This window comes from Lithobates pipiens, unplaced genomic scaffold, assembly GCF_037356315.1.
Source record: "Lithobates pipiens isolate NorthernLeopardFrog02 unplaced genomic scaffold, aLitPip1_a1.2 Scaffold_126, whole genome shotgun sequence".
Lineage (NCBI taxonomy): Eukaryota > Metazoa > Chordata > Amphibia > Anura > Ranidae > Lithobates > Lithobates pipiens.
The window spans coordinates 304,505-326,892 of NW_027507714.1; the positions used below are offsets into that span (position 1 = coordinate 304,505).

The following is a 22,388-nucleotide window of genomic DNA, read 5'->3' on the forward strand; positions in this document are numbered from 1 at the left end:
CTCCATCCTTCCCCCTCCATTATCCCTCCGTCATTCCTCCTCCATCCTTCCTCCTCCGTCATTCCTCCTCCATTATCCCTCCGTCATTCCTCCTCCGTTATCCTTCCATCATTCCTCCTCCATTATCCCTCCATCCTTCCTTCTCCGTTATCCCTCCGTCATTCCTCCTCCATTATCCCTCCATCCTTCCTCCTCAATTATCCCTCCATCCTTCCTCCTCCGTCCTTCCTTCTCCGTTATTCCTCCGTAATCCCTCCATCCTTCCTACTCCATCCATCCTCCTACATTATCCCTCCATCCTTCCCCCTCCATTATCCCTCCGTCATTCCTCCTCCATTATCCCTCCGTCATTCCCCCTCCATTATCCCTCCATCTTTCCTCCTCTGTTATCCCTCCATCCTTCCTACTCCATTATCCCTCCATCCTTCCTCCTCCGTTATCCCTCCATCCTTCCTCCTCCGTTATCCCTCCATCCATCCTCCTTCATTATCCCTCCGTCATTCCCCCTCCATCTTTCCTCCTCCGTTATCCCTCCATCCTTCCCCCTCCATTATCCCTCCATCCTTCCCCCTCCGTTATCCCTCCATCCTTCCCCCTCCATTATGCACATCCTTCCCCCTCCATTATCCCTCCATCCTTCCCCCTCCAGTATCCCTCCATCCTTCCCTTGGGCACATCTCCACTCTGCACAGATCTCTCGCTTTCAGGAAATCTCGTCAGCAGAGATCTCTGAGAGGCCACCGAGCGATCTCCTTCTGCCTGTTGGTGACGCCACTGATCGGAAATTTCTGTCATCCTGGGGCCAAGACCTCGGATATTCACCACCGTTTCATCTCTGGTAATCCGTCTCATCAGTCCGGCATCCCCCAATTCTCTTACAGCGGTTGTAAACCCGCTGACGTTTCTTTTTTTTCCTCACCTGCGAAGGAAAAGGCATAATGAGCTAGTATGCACCTCATACTAGCTCATTATGAAATACCTTAGAACGAGGCCTCAACATGTGTCCCGATCCACGCAGAGGGAGCTGACATGTTCCCTCGGCGTGTCTTCGGGTATCGCGGCTCTAGCGCTGTGAGTGGCTGGAGCCGCGATATCGTCACTCCCACGCATGTGCGCCGGAGATTTCTTCCCGGCAGGGTCCGGTGTCTGCCGGACTGTCAGCCGAGAATCCCCTGTGCGGCGCATTGCGAGGGGAATATCTCCTAAACCATACAGTTTATTTTACCTACAGGTGAGCCTCATTATAGGCCTTATTATAGGCTTTCCTGTAGATAAAAGTCATAAAAATGACTATATAACCACTTTAACCCATGCTTCCTAAAAAACTGCTCCAGTCTAGTATAAAAAAAAGGAAGGGGGGGGGGGTATTATTTTGCACACCAACCTGCCAGATAATACATTAAACAAGCCGCCATCCCCCCACCAGAGAACATCATAATGTCCCAGCCAGATATCCAGGACGCTGTATCCACCCAAACAAGGTTTCTTCACCCCCACTGCCCCGGGCGACTCTCTCCATCTTGTCACCCCCCCCCCAAAAAAAAAAAAACAGAGCGCCCTCTGTACCATCCAAATCCCTGGCGGGAAAATCAAACTGAAGTGTAACAAAGGCAATAAAACGGCTGTATTGATTAAGACCCGTCAAGGTCAATCATTTAGATTTCCGGAAGTCCAGCTTCTTGGTGATTTTCTCCATCACATTCTCCATATTCACCCAATTTGTCAATTCCCCTTCAAAATGAGTTCCCAAAACTGTAATTGATGTTCTCAGAGCCTTACTCCCAGGGGCGGACTGACCATTGGGCCACTTGGGCACTGCCCGGGGGCCCTGTGCCACTAAGGGGCCCCATCAGGGTTGCCAGCCTCAGTAAAAACAGGGACAGTATGTAAAAATCAGTGTTTTTTTTGTTACATCTGTCTGTGAAATGTCCCTTCCCGATGGTGGTTGTGAAATGAGATGTGTCATTTTTGCTGGTAGAACGCCTGAAGGTGCCACTTCAATGTTGGTCCTCTGTATGTGGCCAGGCTGTGTAAAAGTCTCACACATGTGGTATCACCATACTCAGGAGGAGGAGCAGAATGTATTTTGGGGTGTAATTTGTTGTATGCATATGTTGTGTGTGAGAAATAACCTGATGAGGTGACAATTTTGTAAAGAATTGTGGGAAAAAATGACAACTGAAAAAATCTCACCATGCTACTTAATACCTTGGAATGTCTACTTTGTAAAAAGGGGTCATTTGGGGGGGATTTGTACTTTCCTGACTTGTTGGCGTCTCCAGAAATGAGACTCACCTGATGTACTGAAGGCCTGATCAGATCTCATCAATTTTTGTAAACTCTATAACTTTCACACACACCAAATAATATCCACTCATTTGGCTGATTTTACCAAAGATATGTAGCAGTATAAATGTTGGTGAAAATTTATGAAGAAAAATTACTAATTAGCAAAATTTTATGACAGAAACAAAGAACACAGTATATGATGGGGGGTGGTAATATCACACAGTATATGATGGGGGGGGTGGTAATATCACACAGTATATGATGGGGGGGCGGTAATATCACACAGTATATCATGGGGGGTGGTAATATCACACAGTATATGATGGGGGGGCGGTAATATTACCACCCACATCATATACTGTGTGATATTACCACCCCCCCCCCCCATCATATACTGTGTGATATTACTAGGGCTGAAACAACTTAGACAACTAATCGATTATGAAATTAATCGATTACTATTTTCATAATCGGTTAATCGGCCAGTAACATAATGGGGTTTACAAAAAAAATAAATAATTAGCCCTTTATAGTACAAAAAGAGAAAATAATCGCCACTGTAAATATTACTCTCACTGTTCTACAGTAAAAAAATGACCCCCTTATAGTGGTGATTATCTGCTTTTTTTGTACTATAAAGGGCTAATTTTAGTTTTTTTTACCCCCCGTTATGTTACTAAACTTAGTCTTAGGCCTGGTTCACATCTCTGTGTTTATTGGTACTTTTTGCAGAAATGCTCTGCAGTTCATTTCCATGGTTTCCTATGGGACACGTTCACATCTGAAAGGGTCAGAGACTTTTAACGCAAAATGGTGCTTTATTGGTTCAATATACTTCAATGGAGAAGCTGCAGAAAAGCGTGCAATGCGTTTCTGTAGCAATTTGTTTTTTTTTTGGGCAGATTAAAAAACAATGAAAAAAATGCAAATTGCAGTAAAATCACGTGAGCAAAAATCAAAAACGCACAGCAAAAAGCACTGCAGAAACAGATCAAAAGCAAACTGCACAGGTGTGAACCGAGCTTTATGCTGACCACACCGATCGAGTTTCAGATGAAGAATCTTTGTACATTCGCTGAACAGAAGAATTTTTTTTGAAATTTTCACTTGTTTTTAACATTCCGTTTTTAAAATGAATCGAATTTCTGAACGAAAACCACAAACATTGTCTGAAAATTCCTTTGACTAAGAAGTTTTCTATTTCCAAATTTTCCCATCGCTGTGGTTGAAAATGAACGTCAATTTGACCCACTTTTTTTTTTTTTAAGGTTATTAACCGATGGAAACAATAATCGGCCAACTAATGGATTATGGAAATAATGGTTAGTTGCAGCCCTAGCCTTATGTATATAATGTAATATGGTGAACATTCTTATAGGAGGGGTCAGGCACAGTGAGGACTTCATGAGCCGCCTACTTCTCCTTCAACGTCCAATCAGCGGGAGCTTAGCTGCACCGGAGGTCACGGACCTGGCTATGCTGTCTGGATTTTGATCACATGACTGGCTGAACAGAATTGAAAATCTTTTTGCAGATAAACGAGTTCACACATCTACGCATTTCAACTGTGGATTTAGCCGTATGCCTAAATTCAGCTTTAAAAGAAGAAGAAGAAGATTGAAAAGTAACAAACAGTCATTTCCTTATAGTTGGATTTGTCATTTTATTAAAAAAGAAAACAAAGAAGCCGTGTTCAGTTGACTGTCCATCCCACGTCAGCGTTTTCTTCTCTAGACAGGCGAGGGCCACATAAAGCCTTTTACACCACAAGTGTCATGATAGGAACTATGCACCACAGTCAAAGTGATGCAGCTTAACTGCAGTGATAATAAACCATGAAGACAAAAATATAGAGATTTGTAGAAAAAAAAAAGAATAATTCTGTTCCAAATTTCTTGTGTTTGATGGGAGGTGGCAGCTGTGCCTGAATGTCACTGAGCGTTCTCTCCACCAGAACCAACTCGCCGTTATCCACCAATCCATGAACAGCAATGGCTGCCAGGAGGGCGGAGCCTCACCGAGAAAGAAGGAAAAAGGGAAATGATTAGATTGGGATTTTCATTTCTGTATATTAGGAATAGGCAGTAATCACATTTACTAAAAATCATTCAGAATGCGCTGTGCAGTTCTGGTGACCGGAAAAAAAATAAGATAAAGATATAAAGTTATAATGGAATGAGTCCAGAGACCGGCAACAAAATAAAAAAAATATCAGGAGAGACTGGAGGAACTTTAGTGCTCACATCATTTGTAATAAAAACATTTTTGCCATTCTGAAGCTTCCCTCCAACCACTTTGCATATTATTTTATATATACTGCGATTCTGTACTTGGCAAATATGCTGCAGAAATCTCCCTCCACTGAGTCTGGCTGCAGCCATTTTAACTGTGGGCAGCTGAAGCTGCTGCCTGTTCACTTCCTGGATTTACACAGAGGCACACCTCCAGCTCTGCAGCTCTCATTGGCCCTCTTATGACTCATCCGCCCTCCCTTCCTGGCAAACTCTTACAAGAGTGAGAGAGAGCTGTGCATGATGTGATAAGCCTAGGCTAATGACCAGGGAAGACACAGGAAGTGGGCTGTAGAAGGGATTTACTGGTAGAAAAAATGTTCTACTATTTAAAGTTAAAACAACAAGGGCAGAAAATGTAATTGATGGAGAGTTGAAAAAATGAATGAAGGTCCACTTTACAACCCTTGAGGACACAGTAACACATACTGAACTTGGTGTTGAGTTCTTCACTTTCAGGTCATCACAGAGGACAAGGGGGCACTCTTTATGTCTGGAGGAAAAGGGGTTACACCACTTGCCTACCGGGCACTTTCACCCCCTTCCTGCCCAGGCCAATTTCCAGCTTTCAGCGTTGTTGCACTTTGAATGCCAATTGCGCGGTCATGCAACACTGTACCCAAACTACATTATTATCATTTTTTTGGAGACAGTATGGAGGGGAATGTGGACTGAGGCTACTGTGGACCTTCACGGTACCGCACAAAGCCTTGGCATACAAAAGTGTAAGTATACATTTTTTTATCCCAAAAACATCTTAAAACATACATATATCATAAAAAAGACAAAAGGAAATTTGTCTTTCAAGAGGAATTCCCTTAAAAAATAAAAAATTAAATACTGCAGCTAAATCGGACACTTACCTGTCCCAGGGGCCAGCGATGCGGGGGAATGAAGCTCTGCTTGTCACCCCCCACCCCCCCCCCCCCCCCCCCGGCATTCTAACTGTGTATAATTCTAACTGCATGCGCAGTCATCTGGGACCTGTCACGTGTCCCAGATGACTGACAGGAGGGAGGAGGTGGAGCGGAGCACCACTTTAACATTAGGTTGTATAAAAGCACAGATGGGGTGACACTAGGAAATAATCATTGTCAGTAGGTATATACCATCTGCGTGTGACCGCTCATAGGAGATGACAAGCACCGGTGTAGAGAATGTCACACCACCGATTGAAGCAGTATGGCACATGTGACCACCTCTTCACCCAAAAGCATTTATCTCCTCTTCCACCACAACTCACAGTGCCACTAAACAGACACAACAAGTGCTTTAAGAAGACGTCTCTTTTTACAGCTATCCAAGACTTCATTAAAGTGCTTGTAAAGCTACTTTGTGTACTTTATAGATCCCCTTTGTTCCATGAGGTTATGTGCCCCAGTGTATGTTCTATATAAAAAATATATTGCTGTATAACTTATTTCAGCGCTCACGTGACTGCCCGTCGCTCTCCTCTCCCAATCTGAGAAGTACAGTGGGATTGGCTGAGAATCCCTTGATGACCTCTGAAATAAGTTATACAGCAACATATTTTATCAGCAGGAGGGAAGGGGCGGCACTGTCATGAGATGACAGGCGGGGAGGGATGGGGGAGGGGAGGACACAGGAGAGCTGCGAATGACGGAGGCACATAAACTGACCGCGGTGTCAGGGCAGCCATGATAAGCCATGGTCAGTTTACAGAGGGGAGAGTATAGCCAAGCATGTTAAAGCGGGAGTTTTAAAATATGGACACTTACCCCTCCAGCGCGCCCGCGATGTCAGCACCCGAAGCCAATCTGTCGGTTGGCTCTCGGGTGATGCCGCCACCATCTTCGGTGTGGGAATCAGGAAGAGAAGCCTTGCGGCGTCACTTCCCGGTTCCCTATTGCGCATGCGCGAGTCGCGTTGCGCAATAAGGAAGGTCCCTGCTGTCTCTGGGATCCACGTGTTTCCCAGCAGACAGCGGGGGCCCTGTAGAAAGTGGCATAAATACCCACGGATTCTGCAGCTATCTATGCCCGGAAGTGGGTGCAGATACCTGTATTATACAGCTATCTGTACCCCTCTCCCCCCTGAAAGGTGCCAATTGTGGCACCGGGGGGGGGGGCTTCTGAGGAGCGGACGTTCCACTTTAGGGTGGAACTCCGCTTTAAGTGATAGAAGGGACCAAATTACACAGAAGAAGCACTGTGCTGTTCATGTTTTTTTTTTTTCTTTTCTAACCCTTCTCCACTCTACCTGAATCCCCCCCCCAAAAAAAGGAAGAAGAACATTATCATAATTCATAATAATAATCCATCATAATTCACCTAGAAGTTTCGACTCTCAGCAATCCATAATATAGATCTTTGGCTCTTCCTGCCACACCATTACTATACACCAGTCATCACTAAATAGCAGCCCGTGGTCCGGATCCAGCCAGTGTTCCACCCGGACCTGCGGTCATACCATTTAGGAGACACTTCTTTTCCTCAGCCTCCACTGTTGTTATTCTAACAGCCGGGCGGAGAGCAGTAGATTGGAGTAGAATGGAGTGTGGTAGCGGAGCCGCCAGGGATTAACTTTTAAAGATAACTAGCAGGTGATTGGATGCAGGGATGTCCTAGCAGCCAATCACCTGCTGGTTACTACAAAAGGTTAACCCTGTCAGCTCCGGCTACCACACTCCGATCAATGCTGTGCCTCCCACAATCGATAGAGAAATGTTCAGCCTCCTGCTCTCTGCTTGTTCTAAGGTATGAAAGTGAAGGTGGGGGGGGGGCACAAAGGACACTATTCTGGGTGTGTGATGTGTGTGTGATGTGTGATGTGTGATGTGTGGTGTGATGTGTGTGATGTGTGTGTGATGTGTGTGTGATGTGGGTGTGGTGTGTGTGTGATGTGGGTGTGGTGTGGGTGTGATGTGGGTGTGGTGTGGGTGTGATGTGGGTGTGATGTGGGTGTGATGTGGGTGTGATGTGTGTGTGTGATGTGTGGTGTGTGTGTGGTGTGGTGTGTGCGTGGTGTGGTGTGTGATGTGTGTGTGTATGATGTGTGTGTGATATGTGTGTGTGTATGATGTGTGTGTGATGTGTGTGTGTATGATGTGTATGTGATGTGTGGTGTGTGTGTGGTGTGTGTGTGATGTATGATGTGTGTGTGTGGTGTGTGTGTGATGTGTGTGTGATGTGTGTGTGATGTGTGTGTGTGATGTGTGTGTGATGTGTGGTGTGTGTGTGGTGTGTGTGTGATGTGTGTGTGATGTGAATTGAGTTGCCATCTCATCCCTTTAAAACTAAACACATTAATTCACACGGATTCTGTGGCTGATTAATGTGATATTTAAACTCACTTGGTGCCTTTCCTATATTAAATGAGCCTCAGAACCTGTGTATATAATAGGCACTTGGCTTTAAAGGGATGAGGTGGCCCCCTACATGTGAAGGAGGGCAGTGTTTGGGGGGGGGGGGGGGGTTGGGTGGAGGTGAAGAGGACAGAGCACACTGCTCTCATCTATACACACAAGCTATGGATTCTCCTCATTATGCCTTGGTCTGCCTTCCATTTGTCCTCAAGGTCTACGTGGGTTACTTTACCACAGCCACAAGGACAGAAATTTCCCAGTGTACCCCGCACCCAAAGAACTGAACTATACATTTTTTGCATCTACTCCTGAGGAAGGGGAGACCAATCCACGAAACGCGTAGAGTTATAGGATGCCGAGATATTTGTGGATAGCTTTGAATTTTACACTTATGTATTTCCATCTGCTAAAATCCCGTATTTGTATAAAAACATCCTGTATATAAACACCAACAATGTTTTATGAATTTACAATGTTTATTATGACGACTTACATTGCTAAAGGAAAATTGCTGCAAATAACCATTTTTTTTCTGTGCTTTTACCTGCAATTTTTTTTTAACTTGCCAACAGGATGTCTAAGCTGAAGCACAACCAAAAGCTTTTAGCAGCAGTTTAGCAACATGAGTTCCATTGCTGGCTAGCAGAGCTGAGTTTTCCTATGAGCTGGCAATGGCCCTTCCTCTGTATTGCTAGTTATTTGCCTTTTAGCTCCATCCCCTCAGAGATCTGAATGCTAAAGCCCAATGTGTATTACTTCTCACCAGTGTGAGGCGCTGTGCTGAGATGCTAAATGCATGCACGGCATCAGTGGAAATGAAAGGAGGTCCTACCTGATATTTGCTGCTTATTGTAAAAGCATGTGCATGGCTCCTCCGCGCATTCACCGAGAGCTGCTTCAGGGTCCTCTGCTTGACCAGAATGGTCTTATCATCTGCAAGAGGCTGTGAGAAGAACAAAGACCACAAGACAATAAGTGGGACCACTATAAAGGATGGACAGAAAAATAGAAAATTCCACTACATATTATAGGTTATGACACAGAAACACATAACATTCAACGCAATATGTACTGCAATTTACATTTCTAACTCCTTACATAATGACGTTTTTTTTTATAATCACTTATAGATGGCAAGTCCTTGCCTATCACCTTAAGTAGAGCCTATACATACGCCCTTCATCTACTTACAGCATATTTCCACCCTAAAGTGGAACTTCCACTCATCGGATTCCCCACCCCCCTCCGCTGCCGCAATTGGCACCTTTCAGGGGGGAGGGGGTGCAGATACCTGTATAATCCAGGTATCTGTCCCCACTTCCAGGAATAGCTAGCCACAGATGCCCCCCCCCCCCCCCCGTTGTGTTCTGGGAAACACACAGTTCCCGGGACACAACGGGGACCAGTGAAGATGCGCAGTGCCACTCACACAGGAGGGAACTGGGCAGTGAAGCCGCAATGCTTCACTTCACGATTCTCTTATATTATCTTTACTATTAACAAGTCTATGGTGTTTAAAGCGGAGTTCCACTTAAAAAAAAGAAAAGAAAAAAAAAAAGTCAGCAGCTACTAACACGGCAGCTGCTGACTTTTAATAAGCAGACACTTACCTGTCCAGGGTCCAGCGATGCACCCCCTCCTCTTTCTGTTGGGGTACCCCAAGGTTCCGTCCTTGGGCCCCTCCTATTCTCACTCTATACCTCTTCCCTGGGCCACCTGATAACCTCCCATGGCTTCCAATACCACCTCTATGCCGACGACACCCAGATCTATCTCTCCCACTCCTCACCCCCTCCGTCTCCTCAACTCACCCCTCTCCTCAACTCGCCCCCCCCTCCGTCTCCTCAACTCGCTCCCCCCCTCCGCCTCCTCAACTCGCCCCCCCCCCCCTCCTCAACTCGCCCCCCCCTCCGCCTCCTCAACTCGCCCCCCCCCCCCTCCTCAACTCGCCCCCCTCCGCCTCCTCAACTCGCCCCCCCCCTCCTCAACTCGCCCCCCCCTCCGCCTCCTCAACTCGCCCCCCCCCCCCTCCTCAACTCGCACCCCCCCCCCCGCCTCCTCAACTCGCCCCCCCCCTCCGCCTCCTCAACTCGCCCCCCCCCTCCGCCTCCTCAACTCGCCCCCCCCTCCGCCTCCTCAACTCGCCCCCCCCTCCGCCTCCTCACTCGCCCCCCCCTCCGCCTCCTCAACTCGCCCCCCCCTCCCTCTCCTCAACTCGCCCCCCCCTCCCTCTCCTCAACTCGCCCCCCCCTCCCTCTTCTCAACTCGCCCCCCCCTCCCTCTCCTCAACTCGCCCCCCCTCCCTCTCCTCAACTCGCCCCCCTCCCTCTCCTCAACTCGCCCCCCTCCCTCTCCTCAACTCGCCCCCCCCTCCCTCTCCTCTCCTCAACTCGCCCCCCCTCCCTCTCCAGAGCCTCTCCCTTCCTCTGGAACTCCCTGCCCCAGTCTATCCGATCAGCCCCTACCCTGTCCACCTTTAGGAGTTCACTGAAAACTCATTTATTCAGGGAAGCTGATCCCACCCCCACCTAACAACCGTCCCCGAGCCCCCCCATCAAATCATTCTCTGCAGCTATTATCTTTTGTACCACCACCCCCTCCCTTTAGAATGTAAGCTCTACGGGCCGGGCCCTCCTGTATCTTTTGTATTGTACTATAATTGTGTTGTCCCCCCATACATTGTAAAGTGATGCGTAAACTGTTGGCGCTATATAAATCGTGTATAATAATAATAATCCCTCCATTCACTGATACTGGGGAACAGTTCCAACCAGTATATGGGTTGGCTCTTAGGTCATCTGTCCTACCTGCAAGAGGCACCTAGCTATACATGGCCCTGGTGCTCGCTGCCACATCTGTGATACACCACTGCTCCACCACTGTTCTCCAGTGCGATGGGTCTGATGACCTTCCTAATAATCTCCCCACTGATGGAGCTGATACTCTTACCAAACCACCCTGGCGAAAATGATTAAACACTGTAAGAGTCACTTCACCGGCATGGCCTCCTCCACCGGCTCAAGGGTCAAGCTGCTGTCCCATGCCACCAAAGCCAAGATCTCATCCAGTCAGGAAAGCTGTTGAAGTGCTCTAGCGCTCATCCTGGAGGGGCTGCCGTCTCCATCTACTATAGACTGTCCAGACTGCAACAGCCCCTCTATTCTGCATTCTCCAGTGCCAGACATTCATCTGCCCCCATTGCTTGAATATGCCCCAGCCAAAGAGACTCTGCTGATGCTGAGATCCCTTCATCCTGTGACCAACCCAAGGGGATATCCTGGGAAAGTCTCACCTTTGACCTTGAGGAGGAATTACTACCGCCGCCACGGAGCAATCTATGCCTTGTCCTCGTCCCCCTCAGGCACAAGAATCACTTGCATTTGAATCCGCCCTTATGGAACATACTGGGCACAATTACCTACGGCCACCAGATGCCATTACAAAGGGCAGATTACCCGTGTAGCCCAGTTGTAGTGATATATGGAGAACCTACGGGCGAGTGTTCCCCTTTGTGCCTGAACTCCTCTCCCAACAACTGGAGGAAAAGAGACCCAAACTGTAGAGTAGAGCCATCTGGAGGAAGCGCAATGTAGCAGAACATACGCGCTGCTTCCAACAGCAAAATGAGTATGTCAAGGCAGAGTTCCAGCACCTATCCCGCTTCTACAACATAGGAAGGCAGATCATCATCAAACAGATGGAAATAGTTAAGCTTGATGGTTGATTGTCAGTCATCGCCGAGTTCTAACCATATACCTGCCAGACCCCGACTTCTAATGTTTGAGAAGTGTTCATTGTATTTTCTTATGCCAGTTTGACACACTGCACTGTTTCATCCTGTATAAGGTTCGGCTGCACTTTGTCATTTCTATCTGTAAAATGTGTAATCTTGGGGTGTGTTATGCAGCCAGGACAGCTTGTGTTTTAGGGGGGAGGTGGAGTTTCATGCTTCCCCAGCCGGGAGGGTTAGTGTTGAAGCGGTTCTTTCTGGGGTCCAACCCACTGGTCCTGTGCTATATAAAATGGGATGGGGGTCTGATGGAGGGGAGAGTAATGCCGTTACTGGAATACGCCCACATAAGCCACTGCCAAAGCCGGAGCATCTCTGAATAGAACTACAAAACGCCCAGACACCACTGCTGGAATCCTGCCATAATAGACTGTATCCTACGCAGGTATGCTGGGGCAGCCATCAAGCCTAAGTTAGGACTAGGGATGCTAGGAAAAGACCGTTATTGTTGTTGACTGTAATTACACCATTTTTTTTTGTAAAGTTTTGTTCTTGCCTGGTCTGAAGTTATTTAAGGGGTTTGATGCAAGTAACTGGCGCATATAGTTTTCACCTTGGGTCAGTTAAACACATTGGGGTATGAAGACAGCAGTACAAGGGTTAATGTGCTACAGAATGCAGCAGTTGCTTACCAAGGGTAATGAAGGTTTCTCTAGCAGCCTGTTTTGTGTACATGTGACAGGTGGGATAGCTTGTTCCATGAGGAGGAGTTGTTGTTGGCACTCAACTCCGTGAGTGGGCCGTCTCCTATAGCAACGGGAGCAGATCAACGGCACAGAAGTCCTCAGCCTGGGCACAGGTATGGAAAAGCAAAAGTTAAAGTGATTGTAAACCCTGGTTAAAAAAAACAAAAAACCCTGCAAGACAAAGGCATAATGAGCTAGTTACTAGGTGATTATGAATTACTTACCCGAGAACGAAGCCCCCGCAGTCGTCCTCCTCTCCCCCTCCGGCCGGCGACATCTCTCCCAGTGGTTACTTCTGGATATCGTGGCTCCGGCGCTGTTTTTGGCCAGAGCCGTGATGATGTCACTCCCGCGCATGCGCCTCAGGAGCCGAGCCATACGGGCCATTGCTTCAGTTTTCCCCAGTGCGCATGCGTGGATGTCATCGGCACATGCAGGGGACAGGGGATGTCTCCCAAGCAGTGCAGGTTTAGGAGATATCCTGGGTAGCTACAGGTAAGCCTTATTATAGGCCTTATTATAGGCTTACTTGTAGCATAAAGTTGTTGTAATGGGTTTACAACCACTGTAAGTGTGTGTGTGCGCATGGAGTCTTCGTTCGGTGCGCTGCAGGACCCCTTACTGTTACTGGGAGTGGGGTAGGGGAGATACGCTGGATAGGTGGAGAGGGCATTGGCTCTAATTGCCCCTCCTATAAATGCACAAGTGACTTTTATGGTGTTTATGAACATCAGGAGAGTAACGAAAGTCAAGTTGGCCGTGCAAGTAAAAGTACCCAATGTGATCCTATCTCCAGTGCCTAGCGTAGCCCAAAAGAACCCCTCCCCCGCCCCCCCAGGGTAGGTCTCCTATGTGACCAACACTTGGTGCTCATCGAGGAGGGGAACATGGAGGAAGTGTCACCCTTCAAGAATGACATCAGTGTTTTTTCTTTTGCTCTCATGCTTTCAAGGGTAGAGGAGAGATGTGAGCGCAGATGTCTCCATAAAGAGGACCTGTCACCCTATATTGCTATCACAAGGAATTGTTTGTAATAGAAATAAAAGTGATAAAAGATGAAAGGGACAGAGCAAAGAGACACTTTTTTATCCAGGTTGTAGAGCGGCAGAATGGCACGGCTGGGTGAAACGTTATGTAACGAGGCTTCCCCCTGTGGCCGCTAGGGGTGCGCGCACGCCGCCTGCTCGCCTATGGTGCCTATGCGAGTGCCCAGCGGTCGTGATCACCGCCAGGCTCCCGCGATCACTCGGGGCACGCGGAAAACCGGGGTCTGTGTGTGTACGTTTCCGATTCTCTGAGCGGAGAAGTGACAGATCGTCTGTCAGAGTATGAAAAGCGATCTCTTACCCTTCACAGTACCCTCCCTCTTCAGTTAGAACACACACTAGGGAACATAATTAACCCCTTCATCGCCCCCTAGTGTTAACCCCTTCCCTGTTAGTGACATTTTTACAGTAACCAATGCATTTGTATAGCACCGATTGCTGTAAAAATGCCAATGGTCCCAAAATTGTCCGCCGTGTCCGCCATAATGTCGCAGTCCCGATAAAAATCGCAGATCATTACTAGTAAAAAAACAAATGCCATAAACTATCCCCTATTTTGCAGGCTCTATAATTTTTGTGCAAACCAATCGATATGCGCTTATTGCGATTTTTTTTTGCCAAAAATATGTGATCCTAAACTGAGGAAAAAAAATAATTTTTTATATATTTTTGGGGGATATGTATTATAGCAAAAAGTTAAAAATATTTATTTTTTTTCAAAATTGTCGCTCTTCTTTTGTTTATAGCACAAAAAATTTAAAAACGCAGAGATGATCAAATACCACCAAAAGAAAACTCTATTTGAGGAAAAAAAAGAGGTGAATTTTGTTTTGTCAGTTATAGCAAGAGAAACAATTCTCCTGTGTTTGTCGCCATTCCATGTGCAGACGGAAGATTAAGGCTCGGATTCCACTAGTGCGACTTATCATGTGACCTGGGACTGCAAAGTCACATGACAAGTCATTCCCCATGATTTCCAATGAGTATCGTTCATATCTCTGCCACTTCACAATAGTCCTTTGTAGTAGTACTTTGGTAGCGCTTTGATGCGACTTGAGGTCCAGAGACATCAAGAATACACAGGCGAGTTCAAGTCGCGGCAAAATTGTGTGACTTTGGGGTTGCAATAGTGTCCGGCGTCCGTTTACTCAGCGTGACGTCATCTTTTATATTTTACCAAAAACATGAGGTATATTCTGTGTGTTATTGCATTATTATTCATTAAAGTGAATTTTTATCCACCATTTTATTCTCCAGCGCCTCTGCTAGAAATATAAACATATATAGTTTGGTGTTCTAAGTAATCGTCTAAAATGAAATGGAGAAATGGAAGAGGGAGACTTTGTGTTCATTATTATCTGATAGATGGAAGTTGGAGGAGGAGAATCCATGGAGAATATTCATCCACGTGGGATATCATTGTATCGCTCTCAGTAATATTTCTATATTTCTAGTATTTCCCCCGGAGGGACTGTAGGGGGCGCAGTGTTGATCACAGTGCGCTGTGTGAGAAGCCGCGCAGGAAAAGCACATTCAGTGCACTCCGTACTATATAGAGGGAAACACGGACTGTTAATAAAACAGCGGATCCCCGGCAGTAAGAGCCGCCAAAATCAGCTCCTTCTACGCATTCCGTGAATTCCCACCCGACGCATGCGCGGGAGAAGCCGCAAAAATCCAGATCGAACTGCACTGCGTCAACTTCCGGGCCGGAAGTTGACGCATGCGCGGAAGATGCCGCAAAAATACAGATCAAGCTGCGCATGCGTCAAATTCCGGGCAGCCCCATGCGCAGTAAAAATCCCCCCATAATACCCCCGATCTACAATCCCCCCCCCCCACATCATCTTGGAGGAAGGAAATGTTCAGAGAAATCCCATCTGTAGGACATGTGGGGTGACGCATACATGGCCCCGCCCCCTGTGGGGTGACGCATACATGGCCCCGCCCCCTGTGGGGTGACTAGGGTTTCCACCTTTTCTTCAAGCCAAACCCGAACATTTTAGTGGTGCATGGCCCTGCGCTTGCTTAACTCAACCCATTCACCTGAATGGGGCTGCGCTATAACTGTGTGCAATGCACATGGCTACAGCACAATGGCAGGGGGTTTTAGGGGTTTTTAGGGATTTAAAACAGGTGATGAGGAGGCAACATAACTCTTCTTCACCACCTGTCAAATACCTTCCGCTATGGATCACTCTTCAGAGTGCTTTATGACTCCGTTTACACTTGTGGTTGGGGGTAAAATTTTGAGGTTGAGCTGTGTTTTAACTGCTCCCAACCATTCCCCTTCAGCTGAAAATGCAGCAGAGGGGGATGTATACCCGCCGGCTGCCACAGACAAAATGTTTTGCATCAAAGTGCGGCAGAACATGTCTGCACTGTTGGGATCAGTGAGCAGTATTGCCTGCCAAATGAGGACCATTCAAGTGAATGGGGACTTCCCGCTTCCATGTGCAATGCATTCAATTGCGGGGCGATGCTGTGGGGTTTAAAACAGGTGGCGAGGAGGTGATATAACGCCTCCTCCCTGCCAAATGCCATCTGAAGAACAATACAAATGTGGATTGCTCTTCAGAGGACACCACATATGCAAATGAGCCATAAGGCTGTTCAGCCATTCCAGTATATTCTGTGGAATCAGCTGGCGGCCAGGGGAAGGAACAGGACTGTTTAACCCCTGGGCTTAAGCACTTACCTTCTATTTCTCTGCACTGTTCCATGTTTATCAGGCGCCAGTGGTCTAATGCTTGTGAACCGGTTCAGACACCCCAAATCAAAGCCAACACACATGGGTGTATGATTTTATATATATATATATATATATATATATATATATATATATATATATATATATAGCTAGCAGAGTGACATGGAGGGGGACAGGCAGAGTGACGTGGAGGGGGACAGGCAGAGTGACGTGGAGGGGGACAGGCAGAGTGACGTGGAGAGGGACAGGCAGAGTGACGTGGAGAGGGACAGGCAGAGTGACGTGGAGAGGGACAGGCAGAGTGACGTGGAGAGGGACAGGCAGAGTGACGTGGAGAGGGACAGGCAGAGTGACATGGAGAGGGACAGGCAGAGTGACATGGAGGGGGACAGGCAGAGTGACGTGGAGGGGGACAGGCAGAGTGACGTGGAGAGGGACAGGCAGAGTGACGTGGAGAGGGGACAGGCAGAGTGACGTGGAGAGGGGACAGGCAGAGTGACATGGAGGGGGACAGGCAGAATGACGTGGAGAGGGACAGGCAGAGTGACGTGGAGAGGGACAGGCAGAGTGACGTGGAGAGGGACAGGCAGAGTGACGTGGAGAGGGACAGGCAGAGTGACGTGGAGAGGGACAGGCAGAGTGACGTGGAGAGGGACAGGCAGAGTGACGTGGAGAGGGACAGGCAGAGTGACGTGGAGAGGGACAGGCAGAGTGACGTGGAGAGGGACAGGCAGAGTGACGTGGAGAGGGACAGGCAGAGTGACGTGGAGAGGGGACAGGCAGAGTGACATGGAGAGGGCAGGGAGGGGGACAGGGAGAGGGACAGGGAGAGGGACATGGAGAGGGACAGGGAGAGGGCAGGGAGGGGGACAGGTAGAGGGGCATGGAGGGGGACAGGCAGAGTGACATGGAGGGGGACAGGGAGGGGGAAGGTAGAGTGGCATGGAGGGGGACAGGCAGAGTGACATGGAGGGGGACAGGCAGAGTGACATGGAGGGGGACAGGCAGAGTGACATGGAGGGGGACAGGCAGAGTGACATGGAGGGGGACAGGCAGAGTGACATGGAGGGGGACAGGCAGAGTGACATGGAGGGGGACAGGCAGAGTGACATGGAGGGGGACAGGCAGAGTGACATGGAGGGGGACAGGGAGAGGGCAGGGAGGGGGACAGGTAGAGTGACATGGAGGGGGGCAGGCAGAGTGACAGGGAGGGGGACAGGCAGAGTGACATGGAGGGGGAGAGGGAGAGTGACATGGAGGGGACAGGCAGAGTGACATGGAGAGGGACAGGCAGAGTGACATGGAGGGGGACAGGCAGAGTGACATGGAGGGGGACAGGCAGAGTGACATGGAGAGGGACAGGCAGAGTGACATGGAGAGGGACAGGCAGAGTGACATGGAGAGGGACAGGCAGAGTGACATGGAGAGGGGCAGGCAGAGTGACATGGAGAGGGGCAGGCAGAGTGACATGGAGAGGGGCAGGTAGAGTGACATGGAGAGGGGCAGGTAGAGTGACATGGAGGGGACAGGTAGAGTGACATGGAGGGGGCAGGTAGAGTGACATGGAGGGGGACAGGGAGAGTGACATGGAGGGGGCAGGGAGAGTGACATGGAGGGGGACAGGCAGAGTGACATGGAGGGGGACAGGCAGAGTGACATGGAGGGGACAGGCAGAGTGACATGGAGGGGACAGGCAGAGTGACATGGAGGGGACAGGGAGAGTGACATGGAGGGGACAGGGAGAGTGACATGGAGGGGGACAGGTAGAGTGACATGGAGGGGGACAGGGAGAGTGACACGGAGGGGGACATGTAGAGTGACATGGAGGGGACAGGTAGAGTGACATGGAGGGGACAGGTAGAGTGACATGGAGGGGACAGGTAGAGTGACATGGAGGGGGCAGGTAGAGTGACAGGGAGAGTGACATGGAGGGGGCAGGTAGAGTGACATGGAGGGGGACAGGGAGAGTGACATGGAGGGGACAGGTAGAGTGACATGGAGGGGGACAGGGAGAGTGACATGGAGGGGACAGGCAGAGTGACATGGAGGGGACAGGCAGAGTGACATGGAGGGGGACAGGCAGAGTGACATGGAGGGGGACAGGCAGAGTGACATGGAGGGGACAGGTAGAGTGACATGGAGGGGGACAGGGAGAGTGACATGGAGGGGGCAGGTAGAGTGACATGGAGGGGGCAGGTAGAGTGACATGGAGGGGGCAGGTAGAGTGACATGGAGGGGGACAGGGAGAGTGACATGGAGGGGGCAGGTAGAGTGACATGGAGGGGGACAGGGAGAGTGACATGGAGGGGGACAGGGAGAGTGACATGGAGGGGGACAGGCAGAGTGACATGGAGGGGAGAGGCAGAGTGACATGGAGGGGACAGGTAGAGTGACATGGAGGGGACAGGTAGAGTGACATGGAGGGGGGACAGGCAGAGTGACATGGAGGGGACAGGTAGAGTGACATGGAGGGGGACAGGTAGAGTGACATGGAGGGGGACAGGCAGAGTGACATGGAGGGGGCAGGTAGAGTGACATGGAGGGGGACAGGGAGAGTGACATGGAGGGGGACAGGGAGAGTGACATGGAGGGGGACAGGGAGAGTGACATGGAGGGGAGAGGCAGAGTGACATGGAGGGGACAGGTATAGTGACATGGAGGGGGCAGGTAGAGTGACATGGAGGGGGACAGGTAGAGTGACATGGAGGGGGCAGGTAGAGTGACATGGAGGGGGACAGGCAGAGTGACATGGAGGGGGACAGGCAGAGTGACATGGAGGGGGACAGGCAGAGTGACATGGAGGGGGACAGGCAGAGTGACATGGAGGGGGACAGGTAGAGTGACATGGAGGGGGACAGGGAGAGTGACATGGAGGGGGACAGGTAGAGTGACATGGAGGGGGACAGGCAGAGTGACATGGAGGGGACAGGTAGAGTGACATGGAGGGGGACAGGGAGAGTGACATGGAGGGGACAGGTAGAGTGACATGGAGGGGGCAGGTAGAGTGACATGGAGGGGGACAGGGAGAGTGACATGGAGGGGGACAGGGAGAGTGACATGGAGGGGGCAGGTAGAGTGACATGGAGGGGACAGGCAGAGTGACATGGAGGGGACAGGCAGAGTGACATGGAGGGGACAGGCAGAGTGACATGGAGGGGGACAGGCAGAGTGACATGGAGGGGACAGGCAGAGTGACATGGAGGGGGACAGGGAGAGTGACATGGAGGGGACAGGTAGAGTGACATGGAGGGGGACCGGTAGAGTGACATGGAGGGGGCAGGTAGAGTGACATGGAGGGGGGACAGGCAGAGTGACATGGAGGGGACAGGCAGAGTGACATGGAGGGGGACAGGGAGAGTGACATGGAGGGGGCAGGTAGAGTGACATGGAGGGGGCAGGTAGAGTGACATGGAGGGGGACAGGGAGAGTGACATGGAGGGGGCAGGTAGAGTGACATGGAGGGGGACAGGGAGAGTGACATGGAGGGGACAGGTAGAGTGACATGGAGGGGGACAGGGAGAGTGACATGGAGGGGGACAGGGAGAGTGACATGGAGGGGGCAGGTAGAGTGACATGGAGGGGACAGGCAGAGTGACATGGAGGGGACAGGCAGAGTGACATGGAGGGGGACAGGCAGAGTGACATGGAGGGGACAGGCAGAGTGACATGGAGGGGGACAGGGAGAGTGACATGGAGGGGACAGGTAGAGTGACATGGAGGGGGCAGGTAGAGTGACATGGAGGGGGACCGGTAGAGTGACATGGAGGGGGACAGGCAGAGTGACATGGAGGGGACAGGCAGAGTGACATGGAGGGGGACAGGGAGAGTGACATGGAGGGGACAGGTAGAGTGACATGGAGGGGGCAGGTAGAGTGACATGGAGGGGGCAGGTAGAGTGACATGGAGGGGGACAGGTAGAGTGACATGGAGGGGGACAGGTAGAGTGACATGGAGGGGGCAGGGAGGGGGACCGGTAGAGTGACCCCATAGTGTTTGAGGGCACAGAGGGCAAAGATTTTGAGCCACTGAGCATTACAGACCTTCCCCGGGTGACGCCCCCACCCTGTTAGCTGTACAATCCTATCATACAGTGCTCCCCCCCCCCCCCCCCAAAGATGTAAATGCGAAGTGGGGGCGGAGTCTATCACCATGCTCTCTCTCATCGCGTCCCAGGTTGCTAGGAGACCAGACAGTTCCATGCACTGTCTATGGCTGGCATCGGCGCTGGCCGGTGGGGCAGAGAGCGCAGGCGCAGAGTCATAGACAGTAGAGTGTGTGACCCGGGCGGCTGTTGCAGGACATTGGCCACTGGAGCGGGGAAGAAGGGGGGCCGTGCTGCTGGAGAGAGAGAGGGATATCATCTTCTTCGTCTGGAGAGGGGGGGAGGGGAGTCTGCTGACGGGAGAGGAAATCTGTTCATACACTGACAGTCTGACATGACACAGGGGGGCGGTGATCTCACTGGAGCCTGGGACTGGTCTACAGAGCGGAGCTACTGCATGTCTAATGTGTCCGGATGTCGGGAGAGCACAAACCCGGGCAGATCTCCTCCGATCATCGTACAGAGAAGATTGTACGAGGAGACATGTCTACCCTCCCCCCTCTCCGATCACCTCCCATACCACTTCCGGGATCTCACCTCCACCGGAAATACATCACCGACCGGAACTTCCTGTCACCCTCAGCCGCCATTTTCCTGTAGATTTATTCTTCATCTGTAACGACATATTCGGCGCCCTTCAACCCGGAAGTTGACGAATGTGCGAGAATGCCACAAAAATTCCGATCACACTGCGCATGCGTCAACTTCCGGGACGGAAGTTGACGCATGCGCGGAAGATGCCGCAAAAAAAAAAAAATCCCGATGGCCCGGAAGTTGACGCATGCGCGAAAGATGCCGCGAAAAAAAAATCCCGATCGGCCCGGTAGTTTACGCATGCGCGGAAGATGCCGCAAAAAATCCCGATCGGCCCGAAAGTTGACGCATGCGCGGAAGATGCCGCAAAAATCCCGATCAAACTGCGCATGCGTCAACTGCCGGCCCGAATTGTCAGTTAATTAAAAAAAAAAAAAAAAAAAAGCACATGATTTCATTGGCTGAGCCAAAGTCACTGTGATTGGCTGAGCCAAAGTCACTGTGATTGGCTGAGCCAAAGTCACTGTGATTTCATTGGCTGAGCCAAAGTCACTGTCACCCTATATATTCAGCGGCAGGGACAGAAGGCATCACAGAAGCTGGCTGATCGCTGAGCAGTGAGGTTGGCTTCTGCTGTCCTGAGAGATACCTTGTGATATTATTGGATTTGATTTCGGTCAATTCAATTTCATTGCAATATCTATTCTCATACATTTAAAGCGAGTTTCTTTATTCTTAATAATGAACCGATTTAAATGTAATCAGATTCTTTCTCTGAAAAACATCAAAGAGAAAGCCAGCAAAGGAAGGGCCATGGTAGGAGGTGTCAGTGACCAGCCTGCAGATACCCCAACCAAAAAGCCCTCCAAGCTGAAGAGGACCCGAGCGTTTGTGCGCGGCTGTTTCAGAGCCGTCGTTGAATGTTTCGGTAAAGTCAATAGACATCGCCGGAATACAGACACTGAGATTGGTAAGTGTTTTTTTTCAAAGATTTTTTTTTTTTTTTTTTAAATTTTCACAAATTTTTTTCAAAGATTTTTTTTTTTCATAATTTTTTTTATTTTTCAAAAAAAAAAATTTTTTTCCCCAAATTTTTTTTGGGGTCACATTCCCATAGGTACATATGTTTTTTTAATATTTTTTAAATCAAGTCCTTTTTTATTACATTTTTTAGTTACAATCAACACGACATACACCAGGGCTCCACAAACCCCAGGCGCCGGGTCGCCAATGCGACCAGAAATCACAACCTGGCCCCTAAGCTGCCACCAGCCCGCTCACTATTGACGCCCCAGACATGCAGAGCATTAACACTGACTGCCGTCCTCCTCCCTCCTCCGGCCGGGGTGGGCGGGACCCGGCAGCTATCAAACACCAGCCAATTGAATCTGGGCGGGCCGCTACGTGTATGTGGCCGCGCCTCTTTTCTTAAGCAGCCCAATCGTTGGCTGGTGTTTGATAGCTGCTGAGTCCCGCCCTACCCCGGCCGGGTCCCGCCCACCCCAACATATCCGCTGTAGTGTCATATTTTGCTCCCATCATAGAACGCTCCGGAAAGGACGTTGCGGCAGGAAATTTTGCACTGCGCATGCGCGATGCGTTCCAAATGCTTGCA

General features: G+C 49.8%; 1 long non-coding RNA gene across 6 annotated transcripts; it reads right to left on the reverse strand.

Moving 5' to 3' along the window:
* Positions 1–3,927: 3,927 nt before the first annotated feature.
* LOC143973869 (uncharacterized) lies at positions 3,928–20,800 on the reverse strand. 6 transcript variants are annotated; one of them, XR_013272129.1, is made up of 4 exons: positions 20,777–20,800; positions 12,328–12,484; positions 8,738–8,848; positions 3,928–4,302 (listed from the first exon to the last, which is right to left on the reverse strand). It is a non-coding gene; the product is annotated as an uncharacterized LOC143973869 (long non-coding RNA). The 6 variants fall into 6 exon arrangements; XR_013272133.1 differs by having other exon boundaries at positions 20,760–20,780; XR_013272130.1 differs by lacking the exon at positions 20,777–20,800 and adding an exon at positions 20,286–20,309.
* Between the last annotated feature and the right edge of the window lie 1,588 nt (positions 20,801–22,388).